Below are 17,212 nucleotides of genomic sequence, written 5' to 3'. Positions count from 1 at the left end.
TTCATACACAAGTCTTTAAAAATCCATCTCTGCAGAAATGGCACTTAAACAACTAGGAACCACATGCAGGTACCTGGGATTCTCTAATGTAGGTCGTGGCTTACAACAGGGCACCTGTCCCATTTGGGCTGCCTCCTCTACTCCCTGAAATAAAGCATGGCTCAGTTGCTGGCAAACAGAGGCACTGGACAGGAAAGTGGGGCCAGAGTTAGATAATTCTTTCATTGAGTAAACACCTTCAGAGCACCTACTGTGTGCCAGCTGCGGTGGCAGGGACCCACCTCCAAGCAAACGCAGAGTGCCCGCAGAGGGCAAATGGTATGGAAGAGAGAGGCATGTGTGTGCCCAGAGGAAGGGCACCTAACCCAATGTGGGGAGGGCATGCATGCCCAGGGCGGGCTTTCTGTGAGAGGTGATGGTTGAGCCAGGGCTTGAGGAACAAGTAACACTCAGGCTGAGAAGAGAGAGACAAATCTTTATATGCTGAGGTATGACGGAGATGAAGTCTTTCCAAAAACTTCTGCAGATCCACGTGGCTGACCAGGTGTGTTCACAGCACGACAGAAGGCCAGACTCCTGGCCCAAACGACTCCTGGCTAAAAACCCAGACTGGGCTCAGGCCCAAGTTTCGGGCCCTGAAGTCCAAGGCCAGCCACAAGGCCAGGAGCCAGCTCTTGCAACAGGGCAAAGACGAGAGTTGCTGGGCCGACCTAGAGAACCTTCTGGCTCAGAGACACAGCAAATGTTCCACATCCACTGCCCTGTCCTGTGCTGGCCTCTCTGCCCCAAGGCTTGCTGAGTGCCATACCTCAGAATAGACCCAAACTGGTGCCTGGGGGTTCAGTGGCCAGAAACCAGCCCAGTCATTGTGGCACAGCGTTCCTCCAGAACTACCTGTCCCAGTGTGGTCCCTGGGGGTAAAAGCAGCTCTGAGCTCCTGAACATTCACTGTGCCAGACGTGGGCATGATGATGAGTCTGCACATCTCCCAATGACCTGTGCAGATCTTACCTGCCCTGTTTTAGACATGAAGAGACACAAACCCAATCCCCTCCAGCCAGTAGACTCAAAGGCAAGGGCTTCAGACCACAGAGCCCATACTCTTTCCCCTGTCTGTTGGCCTCAATGGGCTGGTCAGTTGTGTTTGTGTTTGGTGTTGAGAAAGCAGGGAGAAGGTGAAAAGGATACTAGTCTCCTCAGGTCTGTGGCTAGACTTAGATCGTTTGCTAACTCTGAAGCACCCACCATAGGTTAGCAGAAGAGCCTCAGTTGACCTTTCTTCTGGGCCAAGTGCAGTCTTTTATTGGCTGGGCTAACTATGATATGGCACCAAGAATGGCACAGTCTTGTCTCAGGGTTTTCATGGCTTGTACCAGTCCAAATTCAGTCATCTCTCATCTTCGGCTCTCCCTGCTACACCCTCTGCAGATCCCCAGCTGCCCCAGCCCCATGAGGAGCCAAGCCTCACAGGATTTTCTTCTCTGATGCTTGTGGTTTCTCCCTCATGTGGATTCCCTCTTGTTTGCTGGGGACTGAAGAGCAGCTTTCAATCAGCCCATTTCCCAGTCATGGCCAAATGTCTCCAAAAAGTTGTCCATACTCAATGGATACTTTTGTTTCTGATCATTTGTTTTTCTCTCCCTTTGCTCTTCCTCTGTTTAAACTAACAGTGGCTTTTAAACATTTTTGGCTGCAACCCATAGAAATGAATAGGTTTCACCTTGAAAACCAAACACATGCACACACAAGTGAAACAAAAGTTTCACAAAACAATACTTATCTTCACTGTATGTGATACACTCTGATCTATTCTATTCTGTTTCATCTAAAAATGTTATCAAGAGCTATTAAACTGATTTCATGCCCCGTTAATGGGTTATGACCTACAGTTTGAAGAACATTGAACGCAGATATTTTGACATTCAGAGCCTCAAGTTAGTAACATTACAGCAGAAATTTGTCAAGAAAGAAAAGTCAAATCTAAGATTTTGAAACACAAGCTACAGATAGAAGTTTGAAAAGAAGAGTTTTGAGTTTCGAAAACCTAGATTTCCTCTTCTAGTAGGTTGTGGCAGGTCAATGCTCCCACCGCAACAAGATGAGGTGAGTCTCTCCAGCTGTCCCCCCACTCCTCTCCCTGAACATTTGCCAGTTGGGGGTACTGCCTAACAATCAAGCTTTGCCAAAAGAAAGATCTCTAATGGAGGAAAGAGAAATCAGTAAAGCTATTAGTGGCTACATGGTACTAGAATGAAAAATGGGAACATGAGGCCTTAAAAACACAACCCATTTTCTCCACAGGACATTTGCTGAGTTCTGGGTCTGAGTGTACATCTAAAAAGCAGAGTGAGATCTTCCCCAGTCTTACTGCACTTAGAAAACAAAGTCTCTCCAAGAGTAAAGGGCCTGCCTCAAATACAAGGCCAGCTCCTACCTCAAGACATTTGCCAGATTTTGAATCTACAAGGGGACAGAATCTAGATAGTTGGATTAGGAACCTCTGAAGAGCAGAACTAAATCTCTACAGTCTTTCATGCCTAAGGGTACAGAGGTCTGCAAGGTTCTCCAACAAAATCCACATGTGAGGAAAGGGGGTAAACAGAGATAGACTGTTTTGCAAAAACTGAAATCCAGCCTCGATTCAGCTTAACCCTTCGCCAGACTGAGGCAATCATCCCTTATGGCCATCTGCTTACTGGAGGAAAGAAGGAACATTCTGTGTAGCAAATTATATCATTATATCTATGGCTCTAACATACAATGTCTGCATATAGTAAAAAATAATCAGGTAAAGAGGTGGGACATGATAACTGACAAGCAAGAGCAAAAATAGGCAATAGAAGCAGATACATGGATCATTCAGGTGTTGGAGTTAGTAGATAGGACTCTAAAATAATGCATTGTAGAAGCACGGGAACTCTCATACATTGGTGGTGGAGATGTCAAATGGCATATCCATGTATCAGCCAGGGTTCACTAGGATACAGAAAACACACAGCAATTTGGATAAGGAAATCTTAATGTAAAGAATTATTAAGTATAAAAGGGGACTGCGTACTAAGAGGAAAAAGAGAATTCTAAGGAATATAGTTTTAGCAGATATAAGGAGTAGCCTCTGGGGCTGAAGCAGAATACCCAAGGAAGGAGCAAACCTGTATGAGGTCCCTCCTTACCTTCTACTGCCAGGCTGAGGTCCATACCTTGTTGGAGACAGTGTAGCCATGACTCACTGGATGATATAGTTTGATGAAGTTCCATGCAGATAGAATGCACTGGAAAGCATTTCTCTTGGGTACTGAGGGATGCCATCCATGGAAAGGTGTTGCACTTTGGAATTTGCTGGAAAACTTCCCACAAGAATGATGCATTCAAGACCTGAGCTCTGTGGTATTGGAGGAGGCTATCAATGGGGATCTACTTTGTGTTTCTGGCTGCCACATGTGTAGGAACCATGTTCTGCAGGAAACAGGAAGAGAAGCCACTTTCTCCTATGGTGGCTGCTAGTACTCTCTATGAGTACTAGCTTAACTATGAGCCAGATGGCAGAAGAGAAATGTTTACAGGGTTCAGCTTCATTATCACAGGACAGGTAATAAGGATGGAGCAGCAATAGGTTGATAATTGGCACAATCATTTTTGAAAAGATGTTTAGTAGAACTTACTAAAGCTAAATATACATCTACCTTCTGATTCAACATTTCTACTTCCAAGTACATACTTAAGAGAAAAGAGCAGCTATGTTCACCAAAAAACATATATAAGAATATTTATAAGCAGCTTTAGTCATAATGGTCTGAAAGTGGAGACAACACAAATGTTTATCAACTAAAGAATGAATATATATATTGTGGTCTATTCATACAATGAAATTACATATTATAATAAATAAGAATGATGTACTGATACAAAAGCAATGTGAATGAATCTCACAGACATTATATTAAGTGAAAGGAGCCAGATAGAAGAGACAACGTATATGAAGTCCAGTAAATAGTAAAACCAATTTATGGTGAAAGAAGTAAAAATAGTGTTTATCTCTTGGGGGAGGGGAGTGATGCCCTTTCTTCTACAATGGAAAGAAATTCCAGAAATATTGTGTATCTTTATGTGGGTGATGGTTAGTTACATGGATATACACAAATGTGAAAATTCACCAAACTGTGCATTCACAATTAGCACACTTTATGTATCATTGCATGTGTGTTAGGCTTTGAAAATCTAAAATATTCTCACTTAGATTAATATGTTGAATAAACTAGAAGACGAGGTAGGTAAAATAGATAAAAGGAAAGGAAATGTCACCGGATATGTGGAATCTACAAAAAATAAAATAGAAATAAAATACACACTCTAGAACTTATAAACTCTATTACCAGAAGTCAAGAACTCATTGGATGAGTTTAATAGCAGGTTGAACACAGCTGAACACAGGATTACTGGACTTGAAGACAAATTTGAAAATACATTAAACAAAAGCACAGGAAAAAAGACCGAGAGAAAAAGAGATAATAGCATAGAAGATAGACATTTCATATACAAATGTCTAAACTTCATATCACTGGAGTCCCAGAGGGAGAGGAGAAAGAGAATGGGACAGAAGCAATAGTCAGAGAGGTAACAGCAAAACATTTTCAAGCTGGTGAAAGACATGAAATTCATAGATTCAAGGAGCTTGGTGAATTCCAAAGAGGGTAAGCACAGAGAAAATTATATTCAGGCACATCAAAGTGAACTGCTGAAAACCGCATAAAACAGAATTTTTAAAAAGATTTATTTATTATTTATTTATTTAAGAGAGAGAGACAGATTGTGAAGAAAAAAAAAGAGAGAGAGACCGACAGATAGAGAGTGCACATGTGGGTGGGAGGAGGGGCAGAGGGAGAGAGGGAATCTCAAGCAGACTCCCTGTTGACCCCAGAGCCTGGATCGAGCCTTGATCTGCGGACCCTGAGATCATGACCTGAGCTGAAACCGAGTAGGATGCTCAGCGGACTGAGCCACCCAGGTGCCTCTCAAACATAATCTTTAAGCATCTTCCTTCATGAGGAAACCCTTTGATGAACAGTTTCTGGAGCTGAGAAGAAGCAGAGCTGGGATGAGAGCCATTCCCTGCCACATGAACAACCGGGCATGGCCTAGCCTCTCTACAGGAGATGACATTCTGCATTTAGGAGGCTGAGACCAGCATCCTGAGCATCTCTCCTCCTTAATCACCCAACCCCAGCTGGTCAAACAGTGGAGAAATGATCGTCCTTTGGAGCCACATGTGTTCGTTAGTCTTAGTATTTGAAATACTGTAATACCCAGTTAGAGAAACAAAAATTGCCTGGATTTTGAACCTGAAATGCAAATGCAGGATTTGCTCATTTTTATTTAGCCCCATTCTCTGAAATTCAATTAACATTACCCCTGCTGATAAACAGGACAGAAAAGTTTTAATTCTTTGATGGTTAGAATTTTAAAACATTATTTTTACACTAAAACAAATATGGATATTGTATGTAGCATTTCAAAATATGCACACATCTTAGCAAAGTTTAGAGAACCCAGGAGGCCATTAAGCATTAAGCCTTCAGATGCCTGGGGCAGTCATTCAGGAATCTTCCGGGGAGCAGAGTCTTTAGTAATGAGATCCGTGTGGCTGACTGAGATCCAGATCTGCCTCAAGAGCTTCTTTTGTCTGCCCAGAAAAGATGGGCAAGGAGTTCTGTTCTAATGAGAAGTTAGATGGGAAAGAAGTCCTGCTCTCTAGTCACCCAGGAGAGCCCAAACAATCAAGGGCCAAAGCTCATTACCTCTTGGGAGGTATCAGGAACTATGAAGGTCTGAGATTTTTATCCTACTTGCAAACTAACAAGTGATCTTTTTCAAAGTTGTATGGAAACTGGCAGAAAACATGAAACTCCTGGGTCAGAAGTGAAGGATAGGTTATTACACACAGCAATAGCAGTCATCAGGGTATTTGCATTTTTGCACAGGATTCCTGAACCTTGATTCCCAGAGGACAACACAGACCTCTTTGCTCGTGCAGGGGGTTGTGTTAAGAAGAACTCCGAGCTTCGGGAAACCAAGCTTTTTTTTTGAAACCAAGCTTTCACATTGGAGAGTGAGTCTGCTTACTGTAGAGGGAGACACGACCTCCATCTTCCAAGTCTGTAAGCGCACCCGCCTTTTGTTTTAGAAGATGCTAGGGCATCCTGGGTGGCCCAGCGGTTTAGCGCCGCCTTCAGCCCAGGGTGTGATCCTGGAGACCCGGGACCGGGATCCAGTCCCACGTTGGGCTCCCTGCATGGGGCCTGCTTCTCCTTCTGCCTGTGTCTCTGCCTCTCTCCCTCTCTCTCTCTCTCCCTCTCTCTCTTTCTGTCTCTCATGAATAAATAAATAAAATCTTTAAAAAATATAAAAAAGAAGGAGATGCTATCTCTATCTTTCAAGGTTGTTCACTGTGTAAACATTCCTGAAAAGAAGTTGAATAAGGGCAGTCGGTGCTTCTGCTTGCAAAATGGGTAGCCTTGGAGGAATGCTGCCCACAGGAACCTGGGATCCGACTACTGTGCGCATGTCTCCTTGTTACCTCCTTTGTCCTCTGGATAAGCCTGAGTGGTGGGCAGCACAGGGCTCGTTAGTCCTGCTCATGAGGGGAAACTGGTCTCTGTGGTAAGAGTCACTAGGAAGTAGTTGAGACAGTCTGGTCTACAGGGGACTCACAATACAGATCAGCAGTTTGATGGGACCCCCAGTGACCGCTACAACGTGAAAAAAAATGCAAGACTCCAACACAGGTTGGTGGACTCAGAGGTAGGCTGCTTTCATTTTGTGGCTCACTAGCTTGTTTTCAACAAAATCAACAAATCAACAATCAACAAAAAACTACTAGAACTAATAGGTAAAGTTAGCGAGGTCTCAGGATACAGTCAACGCACAAGACCCAGTGTATCTCTCTTTCTTTCTTTCTTTCTTTCTTTCTTTCTTTCTTTCTTTCTTTCTTTCTTTCTTTCTTTCTTTCTTTTCTTTCTTCTTTCTTTCTTTCTTTCTTTTCTTTTTTCTTTCTTTCTTTTTTCTTTCTTTCTCTTTCTCTCTTTCTTCTTTCTCTCTCTCTCTGTCTCTCTCTCTTTCTTTCTTTTTTTAAGATTATATTTTTAAGTAATCTCTACATCCAACGTGGGGCTGAAACTTACAACCCTGAGATCAAGGGTTGGTCACATGCTCTGCTGACTGAGCCAGCCAGGCGCCCCACAAAATCCAGTGTGTTTCTATGAACCAGTAGCACATAATTGGAAATGAAGTAAAAACATAAAAGTAATTTCTAATAATAGCATTAATAAACATGAAGTGCAAATAACTTCCAACAACTATAAACATTGCTAAAATGAAAGAGTAAATAAATGGAGGGGTGCCTGGGTGGCTCGGCTGGTTGAGTGTCTGACCTTTGGTTTCCAATCAAGTCATGATCTCAAGGTCCTGAGATCGAACCCTGCATGGGACTCCATGCAGCACAGAGTCCACTTGGCATTCTTCCTTTCCCTCCTCCTCTACCCCTTCCCCACTGAGCTCGCACATGCTCTCTCTCAAATAAAGCCTTTTTTTTTAAAGAGTAAAAAATGGAAAGATACCATATTCACAACTGGAAGACTCAATATCATTAAGATGTCTATTCTCCTCAAGTTAATCTTTAGATTTAATGCAATCCTAATCAAATTTCCAACAGGATTGTTTAAAAGATACTAACAGACATTTTAAGATTTGTATAAAAATGGCCAAAGCAATTTCGAACAGAAAAACAAAGTCAGAGGAGGACTCAAGATGACCCAATTTTTAAAAAATTTTTTAGTTTTTATTTATTTATTTTCTATTTTTTAATTTTGTCAGCACAAGTCACTGTTTTTATTTATTTTTAAAATTTTTTTAAATTTCTTTTTTATTGGAGTTCAATTTGCCAACATATAGCATAACACCCAGTGCTCATCCCGCCAAGTGCCCCCCTCAGTGCCCATCACCTAGTCACCCCAACCCCCCGCCCACCTCCCTTTCCACTACCCCTTGTTTGTTTCCCAGAGTTAGGTGTCTCTCATGTTTTGTCACCCTCACTGATATTTTTTTTTTCCTCACTGATATTTTAACTCATTTTCTCTCCTTTCCCTTTATTCCCTTTCATTAATTTTTATATTCCTCAAATGAGGCCTCCAACTGACTTATTTCACTTAGCATAATACCCTCCAGTTCCATCCACGAGACGACCCAATTTTAAGACTTACTATGTCTTAGCCTGGGCTGCTATAACAAAATACTACAAACTGGGTGGCTTATCAACAACATAAATTTATTTCTCATAGTTCTGGAGGCTGGAAGTCAGAGGTCGTGATGCCAGCATGGACAGGTTCAGGCAACGGTGTTCCTGGTTGCAGACTGCTGATGTTTCCATGTGTCCTCACATGGCAGAAAGAGAGCTAGCTATCTCTCTGGCCTCTTTTTCTTCTTTTTCTTTTCAACTTTGACCCTCTTCACCTCTTTCTCCAATCTCCCATTTCTGGTCTCTGGCAACCATCAATCTGTTCTTTGTATCTACAAGCTTGTTTTTTGTTTGGTTGTTTTGTTTTGTTTTCAATTCCACATATAAGAGGGCTCGTACAGTATTTGTCTTTGACTTTTTCTTTTAGCATAATGCCCTTGAGGTCCATTCATGTTGTCACAAATGGCAAGATTTCATGCTTTTTAATGGTTGAATAACATCCCATTGCTTATATATAGCACAGTATTTATCCATTCATCCATCAATGGACATTTCGGTTGGTTTCCATAATCCTGGCTATTGTAAATAATGCTACAAAGAATATGGGAGTACAGATATCTTTTTTTCAAGTTTGTGTTTTTGTTTTCTTTAGATAAATACCCAGAAGTGGAATTGCTGATTCATATGGTAATTTTATTTTATTTTTTCATTTGTATTTAAGTTCAATTTGCCAACATATCATAAAACACCCAGTGCTCAGTCCATCAAGTGCCCTCCTCAGTGCTCATCACCCAGTTACCCCATCCCTCCCCATCTCCCCTTCTGCAACCCTTTGTTTATTTCCTACTTAGGAGTCTCTCATGGTTTGTCTCCTTCTCTAATTTTTCCCACTCAGTTCCCCTCCTTTTCCTTATAGTCCCTTTCACTATTTCTTATATTTCATGTATGAGTGAAACCATATGATGATTGTCCTCCTCTGATTGACTTATTTCACTGAGCATAATACCCTCCAGTTCTATCCACGTTGGAGCAAACGGTGGGCATTTATCCTTTCTGGTGGCTAATATTCCATTGTATATATAGACCACATCTTCTTTATCCATTCTTCTGTCTTCTGTCAAAGGGCATCGTGGCTCCTTCCACAGTTTGGCTATTGTGGACATTGCTGCTATAAACATTGGGGTGCAGGTGTCCCGGCATTTCACTACACCTGTATCTTTGGGGTAAATACTCCGTAGTGCATTTGGTGGGTCATAGGGTAGCTCTATCTTTAACTCTTTGAGGAACCTCCACACAGTTTTCCAGAGTGGCTGTACCAGTTCACATTCCCACCAACAGTGCAGGAGGGTTCCCCCTTCACCACATCCTCTCCAACATTTGTTGTTTCCTGCTTTGTTAATTTTCCCCATTCTCACTGGTGTGAGGTGGTATCTCATTGTGGTTTTGTTTTTTTTTTTTTAATTTTTTAAATTTATTTATGATAGTCACAGAGACAGAGAGAGAGAGAGAGAGAGAGAGAGAGAGAGAGAGGCAGAGACATAGGCAGAGGGAGAAGCAGGCTCCATGCACCGGGAGCCCGATGTGGGATTCGATCCCGGGTCTCCAGGATCACGCCCTGGGCCAAAGGCAGGCGCCAAACCGCTGCGCCACCCAGGGATCCCTCATTGTGGTTTTGACTTGTATTTCCCTGATGTCAAGTGATGCGGAGCATTTTCTCATGTTCTTGTTGGCCATGTGTATGTCTCCTTTGGAGAAATTTCTGTTCATGTCTTCTATCCATTTCATAATTGGATTTTTTGTTTCTTGGGTGTTGAGTTTGATAAGTTCTTTATAGATCTTGGATACTAGCCCTTTATCTGATATGGGCTTTTGCAAATACCTTCTCCCATTCTGTAGGCTGTCTTTTAGTTTTGTTCACTGTTTCTTTTGTTGTGCAGAAGCTTTTTATCTTGATGAAGTCCCAAGAGTTCATTTTTGCTTTTGTTTCCCTTGCCTTCCTTCATAGATGTATCTTGCAAGAAGTTACTGTGGCCAAAAAGTTTGTTGCCTGTGTTCTCCTCTAGGAATTTGATGGATTCTTATCTTACATTTCAACCATTTTGAGTTTATCTTTGTGTATGGTGTAAGAGAATGGCTTAGTTTCGTTCTTCTGCATGTGGCTGTCCAATTTTCCCAACAACATTTTTTGAAGAAACTGTCCTTTTTCCAGTGGATAGTCTTTCCTGCTTTGTCAAATATTAGTTGACCATACAGTTGAGGGCCCATTTCTGGGTTCTCTATTCTGTTCCATTGATCTATGTGTTTGGTTTTGTGCCAGTACCACACCGTCTTGATGATCACAGCTTTGTAGTACAACTTGAAATCCAGCATTGTGATGCCCCTGGCTCTGGTTTTCTTTTTCAGTATTTCTCTGGCTATTTGGGGTCTTTTCTGATTCCATACAAACCATAGGATTATTTGTTCCAACTCTGTGAAGAAAGTCCATGGTATTTTGATAGAGATTGCATTGAATGTGTAAATTGCCCTCGGTAGCATTGACATTTTCACAATATTAATTCTGCCAATCCATGAGCATGGAATATTTTTCCATCTCTTTGTGTCTTCCTCAATTTCTTTCAGAAGTGTTCTGTAATCTTTAGGGTATAGATCCTTTACCTCTTTGGTTAGGTTTATTCCTAAGTATCTTAAGCTTTTGGGTGCAATTGTAAATGGGATTGACACCTTAATTTCTTTCTTCAGTCTCATTGTTAGTGTATAGAAATGCTACTGATTTCTGGGCATTGATTTTGTATCCTGGCACATTGTCGAATTGCTGCATGAGTTCTAGCAATCTTGGGGTGGAGTCTTTTGGGTTTTCTATATACAGTATCATGTCATCTGTGAAGAGGGAGAGTTTGACTTCTTCTTTGCCAATTTGAATGCCTTTTATTTCTTTTTGTTGCCTGATTGCTGAGGCTAGGACTTCTAGTACTATGTTGAATAGCAGTGGTGAGAGTGGACATCCCTGTTGTGTTCCTGATCTTAGGGGAAAGGCTCTCAGTTTTCCCCCATTGAGAATGATATTCACTGTGGGCTTTTCATAAATGGCTTTTAAGATATTGAGGAATGTTCCCTCTATCTGTACACTTTGAAGAGTTTTAATCAGAATGGATGCTGTATTTTGTCGAATGCTTTCTCTCCATCTATTGAGAGGATCATGTGGTTCTTGTTTTTTCTCTTGTTGATGTGATCTATCACGTTGATTGTTTTATAAGTGTTGAACCAGCCTTGCATCCCGGGGATAAATCCCACTTGGTCATGGTGAATAATCCTCTTAATGTACTGTGGGATCCTATTGGCTAGTATCTTGGTGAGAATTTTTGCATCTGTGTTCATCAGGGATATTGGTCTATAATTCTCTTTTTTGGTGGGGTCTTTATCTGGTTTTGGAATCAAGGTAATGCTGGCCTCACAAAACAAGTTTATAAGTTTTATTTGTAATTTTTTGAGATACCTCCATACTGTTTTCCATGGCAGCTCCACCAATTTCATTCCTACCAAGAGCACACAAGGGTCCCCTCTTCTCCACATCCTCACCAACACTTATTATTTCTTGTCTTTTTGATAATAGCCATTTCAAACAGGTATGAGGTGATATCTCATTGTGATGTTGATTTGTATACCTCTGATGATTAATGATGTTGAGCATCTTTTTATGTACCTGTTAGCTATCTGTATGTCTTCTTTGAAAAAGAAAAATACCTATTTAGATCCCCTGTCAATTTTTTAAATTGGATTGGTTTTTGCTATTGAGCTGTAGGAGTCCTTTATATATTTTGGATATTAACTCCTTATCAGATACAGGATTTGCAAATATTTTCAGTAGGTTGCTTTTTTCATTACTCCCATTCAGATAGTTTCCTTTGCTGTGCAGAAGCTTTTCATCACAATGTCATTCCATTTATTTATTTTTGCTTTTGTTGCTTTTGCTTTTGGTGTCAAATTTAAAAAAAATTGCTTACTGCTTATGTTTTTTTTCTAGGAGGTTTATGATTTCAGGTCTTACATTCTTTAACCCATTTTGAGTTAATTTTTGTGCATGGTGTAAGAGAGTGGTCAAGTTTCATTCTTTTGCATGTGGCTGTTCAGTTTTCCCAACACAATTTATTGAAGAGACTATCCTTTTTACCAGTGTATATTCTTGGCTCTTTTGTCATAAATTGACTGTATATGCATGAGTTTACTTCTGAGCTCTTTATTTTGTTCTTTTGATCTGTGTGTCTGTGTTTATGCCAATACCACACTGTTTTAGTTACTATCACTTTGTAATATAATGTGAAATCAGGAAGCATGATGTCCTTAGCTCTGTTCTTTTTCAAAATTGCTTTGGCTATATCTGGGCTTTTTGTGGTTCCATACAAATTTTAGGATAGCACATGGCAGAAAGAGAGAAAGAAAGATAGCTAGCTCTCTGGCCTGTTCTTATAAGGGCACTAATTCCATTCACAAGGACTTTGCCCTTATGACCTAATTATCTCCCAAAGACCTCACCTCCAAATATCATCTCATTAGGATTAGGGTTACAACATATGAATTTTGAAGGGACACAAACATTCAGTCCATAACTTGATTACATCAGTAATCAAGACAGAGAAGTACCAGCATAAGGATAGATAAATAAATCAGTGGGATAGACTAGGGAGTCCAGAAAGAAACTCAACTGATAATCAATTGATATTTGCCAAACATGCCAAAACAACACAGTGGAGTAAAGCAAAGTTTTTTTCAACAAATGGTACTTGCATAACCAGAAATCCATATGGAAAAAAAAAAAAAAAAGAAATTTGACAGCCACCTCCCATCCCATAAAAAAGTTAATTAGAAGCAGACTATAATACACCTATGAATGAAATATGCAGCAATAACAAGGAACAAAATATTGGTATATACAACAACTTAGATGATTCTCCAATTATGCTGGGTTAAGAAAAGCCAATCCTAAAAGTTACATGCTATATGATATGATCTATATATCATTTTTTAAGTGACAAAATTTTAGAAATGGGGGACAAGATAGAGGTTGTCTGAAGTTAAGAGAGATACCAGAGAGAGGTGGGTATAGCTATAAAGGGCAATATAGAGGATCCTTGTGTTTAGGATCCTAACTATGGTCATGGATACATGAATCTACACAGGTGATATATATAGATACACACACACAGGTGTACAACTAAAACTCAGGAAATCTGATTAAGACAGGTAGATTGTATCAATGTTAATATCCTGGTTGTGATCATTATACTATAGTTTTGCAAAATGTTACCATAGGGGGAAACTGGGCAAAATGTACAAAGGATTCCATGTTATTCTTACAACTGCATGAACCTACAATTAGCTTAACAAAAATTTCAGTTAAAAAATGAATTTGAAATGGATCAAGGTCTAAGTGTAAATTTTTAATAAGTCCTTTCATTATAACTTTTTAAATAATTCCTAGGAGAAAATAAACCTTCATGACCTGGGGGTAGGAAATCCTTAGAAAAAGATTTCTTAAGCAGGGCAAAAAAAAAAAAAAAAAGCAGTAAACAGAGAATAAAAACTGAGCATTTGTGGCTCAGTAGGTTAAGTGTCTGCCTTTGGCTCGGATCATGATCTTGGGGTCCTAGGATGAAACCCCATATTGGGTTCCCTGCTCAGTGGGGAGTCTGCTTCTCCCTCTCCTTTGCCCCTACCTCCGGCTTATGCACTCTCTTGCTATCTCTCTCTCTCTCTCAAATAAATACTCTTAAAAAAAAAAAAAAAGGAATAAAAACTGACAACTTTCATCAAATTAAAAACATCTCTGGTCATTAAAGCCATCCTGGTAACGCTGAGTTCTCAGATGAGGGCAGAGTGTGTGTGTGTGTGTGGGGGGGGGGGGGGTTCAGTGGCAATGCTTATCAATGCCACCCTGATTGAGGAAAACTAATCAAATGGCTCCATCTGGCTGCCAGTGCTGGGGGTGGCCACTGTGAACCGTGCCAGGAAGCTGCCTCCCAGCCTAAGCTGTGAAGAGAGGATGACACCTCAACATGGCAGCAAAAATGGCCTGATTATCAAGAAAATTTGGAAGACATTGTCTCTGTCCACAACATTCCTGAAACGTAGTTGCTATACTCCCCATTTTAAAGACTGGGAAACTGAGTCTGAGGAAGATGAAGTAGTGTACCTGAGCTCACACAGCTGGTGGCTGGTAGGTCCAAGGACCCAAACCACGTCTGTGAGATTCTAATGCTCCTGGTTCGACTACTCCTAGGTGCCTTCCTCAGAGCCAGTCACAGTAGGGACATGCTAGTATTTATGGAAAAAGAAACCGTAAGATCTGGAAGCAGAGAGGTGTCAATATGTATACATTCTTATCAGCTAACATAAAAAACTGGAAGCTATTTGGTTTTGTGATTTGCTCTTAAAGTACGTAAGTTCATTCTTGTTTCACACAGTCACGACACAATTCTAAGTGTTTAAATAAAGAAAATGCTCCTGGCATCCAATTTGGATCACAGAAGGGTTTCCCTTGAGTAAACCATCATCTTGTGGCAATAAACATAACTTGCAAGGGAAAGAATTATTTTTGTTTGTTTTTTCAGTCTTTCAGACACCATAACACAGCAGCAACCCCTGATGTTAGAAGTTTTTGCATTAAACAAAGAAAAACAAACAAAGCACCTTCCCTAGGGGAGGACTTTTGGGCAACACAATCCAGTCACTGATGGATATCATAAAATATGTGAAAGATTGAACTTTCATTAAATCAAGATGTCAAAAGCGGGGGTGATCCATTTGGGAAAAATTGAGGAGGCTCCATATTGCCCAAACTGTACACTTTTGAGAGCAAAAAGGGCTGCTATAAATAATTGCACAGGACAACAGGTATAAAGTCAGGGTGTAAAGACATGTGGTTGCCTCAAGTTCGTTCTGTGGTTTAACTTGGCAAAGATGTGACTACATTCTATAGTACAGACAACCAGAAATCGAACTCTTTCAAAAAGAACACAAAGCATCTTTCAGTGTCCTGGCAGAATTTAATACTTGATTTGAATGTTATTTTGGAAATGAAGTTCTAAGGGAAATTTCAAACCATTCAAGAGCTTGAGTAACCACCACCCCGTGGCAACAAACATCAGTTGCGTTTAGTAGACCCAATCTGCAATGCAGTGTCTTACAGACACCGCTGTATGGATGTGGCTCAGTTTGCTTATTCATTCACCTATTTAGAACATCTTCATTATTTCCAATTTGTGAATAAAGCGGCTATAAATATTACATAGAGGGTTTTATGTACACCTAAGTTTTCCAATCAATCGAATAAACATATAGGAGCATCATTGCTGGATCATATAGTAAGACTATATTTAGCTTGTAAAAAACTGCCAAACTGTTTTCCAAAGTGGCTGTATGTCATTTTGCATTCCCACCAGCGATAAATGAGGGTGTCTATTGCTCTGGTGCTCTTCACCAATTTTTGTGAATCAATATTGTCAATTTTGGGAGTTTGAGCCATTTTAATGGGTGTGTAGAAAGATCTCATCACTGCTTTAATTTGTAATCCCTAAAGACAAATGAAGTTGAGATTTTTTTCATTTATTTACTTTTCATCTGTATTCTTCTTTGGTGAGGTATCTGTTCAGATCTTTTGCCTATTTTTTAATTGGGTTGTTTGTTTTCTTATTGTTGAATTTTGTGTTTTGGATAACAGTCTTCTTTCAAATATGTTTTGCAAATACCTTCTCCCAGCTTATGGCGTTTCTATTTAATTATCCTAAGTCTTTTGCAGAGCACACATTTAAAATTTTGTTTACCTATTTAAAAAAAAATCAGGGCAGCCTCGGTGGCGCAGCGGTTTAGCGCCACCTGCAACCCACGGCCTGATCCTGGAGACCGTGGATCGAGTCCCACGTCGGGCTCCCTGCGTGGAGCCTGCTTCTCCCTCTGCCTGTGTCTCTGCCTCTCTCTCTCGCTCTGTATCTCTCATGAGTAAATAAAATAAAAGGTCTTTAAAAAAATTAAAAAAATAAAAATAAATAAAAATAAAAATAATTCATATTTGGGGATCCCTGGGTGGCTTAGCGGTTTGGCGTCTGCCTTTGGCCCGGGGCGCGATCCTGGAGTCCCGGGATCAAGTCCCACGTCGGGCTCCCTGCATGGAGCCTGCTTCTCCCTCCTCCTGTGTCTCTGCCTCTCTCTCTCTCTATGTCTATCATAAATAAATAAATCTTTAAAAAAATTTCAAATTTGAGTATAGTTGATGAAGTTGTAAATTTTAATGAAGTCCAACTTATATTTTTTCTTTCATGGATCATGCTTTTGGTGTCATGTCTAAAATGCCAAATTTGAGATCACCTAGCTTTTTTACTGTATTTCCTTCTAGAAGTTTTACGGTTTTGCATTTTACACTTATGTCTATGATCCATTTTGAGTTAATTTTTGTAAAAGGTATAAGGTCTGTGTCCAGAGCCAGTAGTCCAGTCCCAGCACTATTTTTTGAAAAGACTATCCTTTCTCCATTGACTTTCCTTTGGGCCTTTGTCAAAGATGAGTTGACCACATTTGTATGGGTCTGTTTCTGGGCTCTATTCTGTTTCACTGATCTATGAATCTATTCCTTCACTAATATCATGCTGTGTTGCTTATAATAAGTCTTGAAGTTCAGTTGTGTCAGTTCTCCAACTTTGTTATTCTTCTCCAGTATTACGTTGGCTATTCTGGGTCTCTTCATCTTTTTATATAAACTCCGGAATAAATTTATTGTTATCCACAAAATAGCTTACTAGGATTTTGACCAAAATTGTGCTTAATGTATACATCACGTTGGGAGTGGTTGACATCTTAAGAAGATTGATTTTTCCTATTCACAAACATGGAATAGCTCTTCACTTATTTAAATCTTTTTAATTTTTTAAAATGATATAGTACATTCTTATTTTTTAAAGATTTTATTTATTTATTCATGAGAGACACACACAG

The sequence above is a fragment of the Canis lupus genome, chromosome 23 (assembly GCF_011100685.1).
Source record: "Canis lupus familiaris isolate Mischka breed German Shepherd chromosome 23, alternate assembly UU_Cfam_GSD_1.0, whole genome shotgun sequence".
In the NCBI taxonomy this organism is placed as follows: domain Eukaryota; kingdom Metazoa; phylum Chordata; class Mammalia; order Carnivora; family Canidae; genus Canis; species Canis lupus.
Note: the sequence above shows the minus strand (reverse complement) of the source record.